This window comes from Petromyzon marinus, unplaced genomic scaffold (genome assembly GCF_048934315.1).
Source record: "Petromyzon marinus isolate PM22_M1 ecotype Great Lakes invasive population unplaced genomic scaffold, UKy_Petmar_22M1.pri1.0 PM_G_Scaffold_9, whole genome shotgun sequence".
Classification (NCBI taxonomy): Eukaryota; Metazoa; Chordata; class Hyperoartia; order Petromyzontiformes; family Petromyzontidae; genus Petromyzon; species Petromyzon marinus.
In genome coordinates this window covers 4,097,319-4,106,658 of record NW_027423046.1, presented here as the reverse complement: position 1 = coordinate 4,106,658, position 9,340 = coordinate 4,097,319, and positions in this window count along the sequence as shown.

Below are 9,340 nucleotides of genomic sequence, written 5' to 3'. Positions count from 1 at the left end.
CAAGATTGTTAAATTGTAAGTTGAGTGTGAAATTTAAGATAGTGATAGAATACATACCGTAGAGAGACCTATGGGGGGAGACACGCACACAGTTAAGAGGTGAAGCAGCTCTGTACCGAGGCCTTAAATAGCCAGAGATGGAGGGACTGGGTTTCAGAGAGAATGGGACACAAATTAGCATGTACCGAGGCGCAAACCGTTTAGCTATTGCGAATCGTGTGTTGTGTTTCACATCGATATTCTTGGTTCTTTCGGTGAAGTCACGTAGACGTAGACTGCAAATGAGGAATATTTTAATTCCTGCAGCCGCGAAAGTTTTTGGTTGTCGCCGCGGTGAGCGCGGTGCGCGATGAACTCGACCGCCCGAGTTTGATTCTCCTTCACGACTAACCGTCAAGTAGCGAGTGACACCTGAGCCAGACCTGGACACCCCCTCATTCAGTATTTGATCCCCTGCTGATTTTGTACGTTTTCCCGCAGACGAAGAAATGATCAGTCTGTAATTTTAATGGTAGGTTTATTTGAACAGTGAGAGAACAGAATGACAAGAAAATCCAGAAAAACGCATGTCAAAAATGTTATGAATTGATTTGCATTTTAATGAGGGAAATAAGTATTTGAACCCTCTGCAATTTGTTGCTAATGTTTAGAATTCGCCAGCATGCAGTGGCCTACTCGTTTTGAATGAAACTATAATAGTATGTTTTACATCCACTGTTAAGCAGACGGTGCATATTTTTTTAAATAGCTTCTTAATCTGATGCAGTATATTTCACTGCAGTAATTAAATGTTGTTAAAATGCCTGTCAATTATTTCGATTAAACACTTGTCTGATTTTGTGTGTACATGCATCATTTCATTTATAAGGGTCAAACATTGAATAAGTGATGTTAGGACAAAGTGCGTGTGTGTGTTTTGGAAGTAACCTGTACAGAGAAGTCAGGTGAGACCCGTTGTTCTTGTGATACAGGTCAAAGGGTACTTTTGTGTTTCACGAAGCATCTGGAGCAACTCATTGTCTTTGACATAGGAAGCACACTCGGATCATTCATCAGTTACAAGGCATACCACCTTAAAGTTACACGTATAGGAGGAGATACATTCTCTACAACACGAATTGTAGTTTTGTCTTACGTGTTGACGTAGATTTTGTCGAACTTGGACTAGAAATGCTCCTTGCTGATTAACGTCTGGATGTTCACAACCATGGCTTGAAGCAAGCCCCACTGCTGTTGAGACATTGTCCACCAAAACCGGTCCACAGTTGGCTTGCACACACAGTGTACACACACAGTGTACACACACATAGTGCACACACACACAGTGTACACACACAGTGTACACACAGTGTACACACACACATAGTGTACACACACAGTGTACACACAGTGTACACAGTGTACACACACAGTACACACACAGTGTACACACACACAGTGTACACACACAGTACACACACAGTGTACACACAGTGTACACACACACAGTGTACACACACAGTACACACACAGTACACACACACACAGTGTATACACACACAGTGTACACACACAGTGTACACACATAGTGTACACACACATAGTGTACACACAGTGTATACCCTGTGTATGTACATACAGTGTATATATACGTACACACAGTGTACACACACACAGTGTACACACATTAATGTCCACGTTGTTGTAGCTGAGCCCACGCACCCAAGGGAGGGAGCAATGAAAATGAATCTAAATCAACTTAAACTCCAACCCCACTCTGTGACGTCACCACTCTGCATTACTTCATCGGCGTGAAACGCCAGGGGGAGGTGTACCTCGCTATTGACGTCATGTCACCAAGGTATTCCACCGCGCTCTTGAGCGTGACGTCACCTCCGCTTGGGTCACTGCCGTTATCGTTCCAGTGCCAATCCTTATTTGGGCAAAGCTACGCCCAGTGACCGGCGGCTCATTAACATAATGTATTAAAGCCGTCGCGAGTTTATTGCGACGGGTTCAGCACATATATATCGAATGGTACATTAACATAATTTATTCACACTCTAATTTATTTATTTACGGAGAAGCTCATTGTGGGAGGAGCGTGTCTCGTTCCCCGGAAGTGATGTCATGTCACCTGCTACCGCGTGACGTCACGAGGTAACAGGAAGCTATCGCTTCCTGCACTGAAATCCGAGGTGAGAAATTCTCATTGTTGTGGTGGTCGTTGTGGTTGTTGTGGTGGTGGTGGTTGTTGTTGTTTACCAAGGTAGAGCCTCTCTCTCTCAGGGATGTCAGTTGAGTAGCAGCGAGCATGGGAATCGATATCCAGGTTGGAACTTTACAACGCGGGGCCTAGCCACGCGGGGCCTTGCCTCCTGCCCTCGCCTGATTGTGTTCACTTTAATTATCTCGCTTAAGTTAAATTTGTCTTCACCCGGCTCGCCACTTTGTAACTTTGTTTTATTGTAAATATTCACGCAGTTTTTATTTTCTTTTTCACCAGGCCAAGCCCGCTTGAGCTGCTATACCGCTCTTGTTATCAGAAGCGACCTGCCCACAACAACACAAGGTGAGGCTTTGTCAACGTGTGTGAATGTTTTGACTTAAAACTTTGGTGACTGCAGGAATTAATATTCTTGGTTCTTTCGGTAAAGTCACGTAGATAGAAAATTAAATAAAAATAACTATTAAAAAAATTGTAAATAAAGCAAAAAAACTCAGGTCGTTTTGATCGCAACACAAGTGGTCTTTATATAATGTAATTGTATTATCTGTTATTGTTATTTTCTATCTGCGTAACTTTACTGAAAGAGACAAGAATACGTGTGTCAATCTCTATCGGTCAAAGATGCTCAGCGGAGAGACACGCAAACTCCAAATATACAGCAGGCGTCAGGGTCGGGATCGAACCCACGACTTCCTGTACACCAGGTGAGGTAGTTAACATCTCACCACGGAGAGAGACACGCAAACTCCAGTTAGCCTCGGCTATGTTCGTTGATCCTTAATGACTTGGTTTAGTGAGGAAGAAATAATGCTGAGCAGATGAAGGTGGCCAGGCATGATTCTAGACACGCCACCAACTGTTTAACCAGTGACAGTGTACAGTTTGTGTTTGCAGTAACGTCTATTAACTCTGTTGAACACGGAGGTTATAGCATAACAATAGTTTACTTTTGTTTTCCTCTGGAACTCTTTATAAGATTGGAAACAGGAAGTTTACACAGCACACACATTCAGCTGAAGTCGGAACTGTTCATCCCAGCATTCAAGGACATCTGAGCCTGGATTCACACCTCTAAGTTGCGATTGAACGTTAATTTATGAATTTCTGCATAACACAAATAGTATTGTTTTCAACACTTTTTGCTATGTCAGCTGAATTTAGCTCTCATAAATATTCCTTTTGTAGCCAGACAGCTGAAATTGTGTACTCAGAGTTTTGGGTGAACATTCATTTTGAAGATACGAGGGCTTCCATGCATGTTTATAATAATTTGCCCTCTCATTGTGTGCCATAACAGCCCTGTGATGAATTTGGGACACTTTTATACTACATCCTGAATATATGAATAAGTATAGACGTGTAAGTCACATGTGACTATATATGCATTCCTCTGTGCATCGATACTGACGTGTCGATGGTGTGGATATTATTTTTTTCTGTCTGCAGCTGACGCTGGTCTGATGGAGCAAAGGCAGTCGGCACAGCTCGGTACGACAAGTCAACAATGCGACCAGCGTGCATACAGCACGGATCGGACTGGAAATTTGACACGGCACCAGAGAACTCGCACAGGAGAGAAACCCTTCAAGTGCAGTGTGTGTGGGAAGGCTTTTGCATGGCCATCTGCTCTTAAAATACACCAGAGAACACACACGGGAGAGAAACCCTTCAAGTGCAGTGTGTGTGGGAAGGCGTTTCCACGTTCATCTGCTCTTGTAATACACCAGAGAACACACACGGGAGAGAAACCCTTCAGGTGCAGTGTGTGTGCAAAGGCGTTTGCACAGTCATCTGCTCTTGTAATACACCAGAGGACACACACAGGAGAGAAACCCTTCAAGTGCAGTGTGTGCGTGAAGGCGTTTGCACATTCATCTGATCTTGTAAAACACCAGAGAACACACGGGAGAGAAACCCTTCTGGTGCACTCTGTGCGGGAAGGCGTTTTCACAGCAACAAAATCTTCAAGTACACCAGAGAACACAGAAGCATCAGAAGATCCACAAGGAGTGGAGTTTGAAATCAGCTTGTGAAAGTCAAAGTGCCACAATAAGCCCATCCCTCATGATACAAGAACCGGAGGAAAATCCCAGCTTTGACACTGAAAAGGAACCGAGGTGAAATATGATGAGGTGAAGGTGAAGAGGGAAGAAGTGATGGTGAAGAGCAAAGAAGTGAAGGTGAAATGTGAAGATGAAGATTCAACTCCAAAATGGGACCTTCATATTGATGGAGGCAACGTGAAGCAGGAGGATAATTCTGACTGTGAGGCAGAGCGAGGCAACTCCCAGCAGTTTTAGATTTGAAGCTTTCGTGACTGAAAGGATCCATACTATTTGGTTCTAATCGGTAAAGTCACGTAGGTAAAAAATAAAACAACAAAAAAGGCCACTTGTGTTGTGGCCGAAACGTTGTGATTTTTTGTTTTATTTTTTACCTACGTGACTTTACCGAATAGAACCAACGAGTATGGATCCCAGCAGTTTGTGGAAGTGTGGGTGGACTTACTCCTAGACAATACAACGTCAAGTGGAGACCCGGTAGATGTGAGAGCCAGAGACGATGTCGCTACAATAGATGCACCTTTGTCACAGGCCTTTAATGACAAGAATGTGAAGTTGAACACTCAGCTCCTAGGTTCAACCTGCAGAGTAAGGACGGCCAGTCTTTGTGGACCTGTGGGTTGGGTTGATCTCTAACCAGGAGCGAGAGCCAATAAGCTCCCAAGCATTCACTATTTTATCAATTGCATTTATATGGTGCCTGCTTAATCGCCTCTACGTGACTTTACCGAAAGAACCAAGGAGTATGGATCCCTGCAGTCACAAACTTCAAATCTAGATTGTCTCAGCAATTCTAAGTTTTGTATCCCGTTTCAAACACTCGAAGAGCACCCCCAAGTAGCAGCTGCCCCTGTGTGGCACAAGGTGGTGACCCTGCACCGGCCTGCATGTTGGCAAGAGCCTGTCAGTAGGGGGCATTGGTTGATGTGGCATCTTAGTTGTGGAGTTTGTAGGTAATTTTTCGATTTAAAGCTTTCGTGACTGCAGGGATTCATCTTCTTGGTTCTTTCGGTAACGTCACGTAGAAGGGAAATAATAAGGTAATAAAAATAAAACATGAAATAAAATTCTCACGACGTTTTGGCTACTTGCGAACGTCGTCAGAATTTATTTGATTATTCTCTTATTATTTCCCTTCTACGTGACTTTGTAGGTAATGTTTAGAATTTCGATTTAAAGCTTTCGTGACTGCAATGATTCATCTTCTTTGGTTCTTTCGGTAAAGTCACGTAGAATGAGAATAAAATAATAAATTGATAAAATAAAATAACACAATAATATTCTCACGACGTTTCGGCCACAACACAAGCGGCCTTCATCAGGTGAAGGGGGCGAGACTGTCTGGTAGGACAGCGCTGGAGTGAGAGAGCCACGTTCAGATCACGGCTTTTAAGCTGTGTGAGAGGAACAAAGAGCCTTGACAAAGGAATTAGCATAAAATTTAGCATTGAAATGGCTGAATGATTAGCTTGTGACTGGTTACAGAAATAGCTATGTTAAAAGTTAAAGCATACACATCCGCAGAGGCACCCATTGTTAAAAGGAATTAGCATAGAATTTAGCATTGAAATAGCTAAGTTAAGGCATACACATCCGCAGAGGCACCCCTTGACAATGGGATTAGCATAGAATTTAGCATTGAAATGGCTGAGTGATTCGCTTGTAACTGCTACAGAAATAGTTACGTTGAAGTCAGAGCATACACATTCACCGAGGCACTTAGTACAAATCAAACAGGAGAATTTAGCATTGAAATAACTAGGCGAATTTAGCATTGAAATAACTGGGTGATTTGCTAGTGACTGGTCACAGAAATGACTACACATCTGAGCTATTCACAGTACTATATAGTGAACCAATAAAAACTAAAATATAAATTACCTTCATGTTATCAATAAACTCTATATTCTCCAATCAGCTAAGCTACCAACCATAAGTCGTTATATAAGAATCCACCCATTTTTTCGCCATATAGCATTGTGATATATAACGACTTATGGTTGGTAGCTTAGCTGATTGGAGAATATAGAGTTTATTGATAACATGAAGGTAATTTATATTTTAGTTTTTATTGGTTCACTATATAGTACTGTGAATAGCTCAGATGTGTAGTCATTTCTGTGACCAGTCACTAGCAAATCACCCAGTTATTTCAATGCTAAATTCGCCTAATTTCAATGCTAAATTCTCCTGTTTGATTTGTACTAAGTGCCTCGGTGAATGTGTATGCTCTGACTTCAACGTAACTATTTCTGTAGCAGTTACAAGCGAATCACTCAGCCATTTCAATGCTAAATTCTATGCTAATCCCATTGTCAAGGGGTGCCTCTGCGGATGTGTATGCCTTAACTTAGCTATTTCAATGCTAAATTCTATGCTAATTCCTTTTAACAATGGGTGCATCTGCGGATGTGTATGCTTTAACTTTTAACATAGCTATTTCTGTGACCAGTCACAAGCTAATCATTCAGCCATTTCAATGCTAAATTTTATGCTAATTCCTTTGTCAAGGCTCTTTGTTCCTCTCACACAGCTTAAAAGCCGTGATCTGAACGTGGCTCTCTCACTCCAGCGCTGTCCTACCAGACAGTCTCGCCCCCTTCACCTGATGAAGGCCGCTTGTGTTGTGGCCGAAACGTCGTGAGAATATTATTGTGTTATTTTATTTTATCAATTTATTATTTTATTCTCATTCTTATTGTTAATACGATGTAACCTGATGCAGTATATTTCACTGCAGTAATTAAATTTTGTTAAAATGCCTGTCAATAATTTAGAATGAATGCTTGTCTGATTGTGCGTGTGCATGTAACATTTTGTCTGAGGGCTAAACATTGAATAAGTGATGTTAGGACAAAGTGTGTCTGTTTGGAAGTAACCTGTACAGAGAACTCGGGTGAGACCTGTTGTTCTTGTGATACGGGTCAAAGGGTACTTTTGTGTTTCACGAAGCGTCGGCCTCTGAAGTAACTCATCGTCTTTGCAATAGGGAGCACGCTCGGATCATTCATCAGTTACAAGGCATACCACTTAAAAGTTACACGTATAGGAGGAGGTACATTCTCTACAACACGAATTGTAGTTTTGTTACGTGTTGATGTAGATTTTGTCTAACTAGGACTAGAAATGCCCTTTGCTGATTCACGTCTGGATTTTCGTACCTATCGGTTGAAGCAAGCCCCACTGCTGCTGCTGCTGAGACGCTGTGCACCAATGAGGGTCCAAGCATTTTAGGGCCTTCGGCCAGGAAAGTCACAACATTTACGGCACACGAAGGACGCATTCACGCAAGCGGCCCATGCTCCGTTTTCAAGTTTTAAAATGAAACATCTTTGAATCGTGTTGTGTTTTGAATTAGATGATTGTTATTTCTTCATTAAAAGCTTCTTTCAAGCATATTTCGTCTCTAACAGCGACTACAGGGACCACGTGATTGTTAAAAAAAAATGTCTTTGATTATAACTATATTTGCCTACAATTCGTATTGTGTAGCTTATTTAGACTATAATTTATTCACTACCCAAACTGTATTGACTTGAAAACATAGGAGCTGATATTTGTAAGCAATGTCTTTGTTATTTATACGTTTGACAAAAAAATATTTGCACAAATTGAACTTGTTCAGATACAAGGTGAATTCACAAGGCTTTGTAAAAAATCCAATATTTCAGAATTTTGCCTTAACGGAGAATATTTTTTTAAAATGTTGGTAAAAATAAAGATTCAGAAATATATATTGTGCCGTGTCTACAATTTTATTGTAAAGTGGAATTGGTAAAAAAAAAATGTATTTGTACACGTAGAGGCGTTGTGGTCCATAAGTCTGGTGACACAGAAGTTTAATTTATTAGGTATAGCCCTGTGAGCCATGCGGCTCATAAGTCGGGTGCAACCGCAACAAACATAAGTCTGGTGACACAGAGACGTTGTGGTCCATAAGTCTGGTGACACAGAGACGTTGTGGTCCATAAGTCTGGTGACACAGAGGCGTTGTGGTCCATAAGTCTGGTGACACAGAGACGTTGTGGTCCATAAGTCTGGTGACACAGAGGCGTTGTGGTCCATAAGTCTGGTGACACAGAGGCGTTGTGGTCCATAAGTCTGGTGATACAGAGGCGTTGAGGTCCATAAGTCTGGTGACAGAGGCGTTGTGGTCCATAAGTCTATGGGCTGTGTTGAGTCTATGGCAGTGTTGAGTCCATGGGTAGTGCTGAATCTATGGGCAGTGTTGAGTCTATGGGCAATGTTGAGTCTATGGTAGTGTTGAGTCTATGGTAGTGTTGAGTCTGTGGGTGGTAGTGTTGAGTCTATGGGTGGTAGTGTTGAGTCTATGGTAGTGTTGTGTCTATGGTAGTGTTGAGTCTATGGGTGGTAGTGTTGTGTCTATGGTAGTGTTGAGTCTATGGGTAGTGTTGAGTCTATGGTAGTGTTGAGTCTATGGTAGTGTTGAGTCTATGGGTGGTAGTGTTGTGTCTATGGTAGTGTTGAGTCTACAGTGAGGGAATAAAGTATTTGATCCCCTGCTGATTTTGTACGTTAGCCCCATGACAAAGAAATGATCAGTCTATAATTTTAATGGTAGGTTTATTTGAACAGTGAGAGACAGAATAACAACAAAATCCAGAAAAACGCTTCGCTACGTGGCCACGAGTGACGGTGAAATATGAAGAAGGGGCGACCCTGAAGCGTGAAGGTCAGGAATCTTCTCCGGGTGCTCCTCCTCCCACGTTTGCAGGCGCCTATCACCGTCATCACAGCATCCCAATGGCAGTATTCTCGACACGAATATCTCGAGACTCAAGGAGGCTATTCTGGACAAATTCATTCGCGTTATTCTTATTATTATTGTAATCCTCATGTGTGTATGTTGAACTTCTTTCGCACAGTACGTAGCAAACCTTGCTATACATCCTAAATAGAAGAGTCATCCTATGCAGAGGCCGGTGCCTGCCAATAAATGTATAATTTCCACCCTCAAGCTCAGATGAGAGCCGTCAAATGTATATTTGACAATGGTGACACTTTGATTTGTGTTTCTGGATAAGGTTAACATATAGGTTGCATTTTG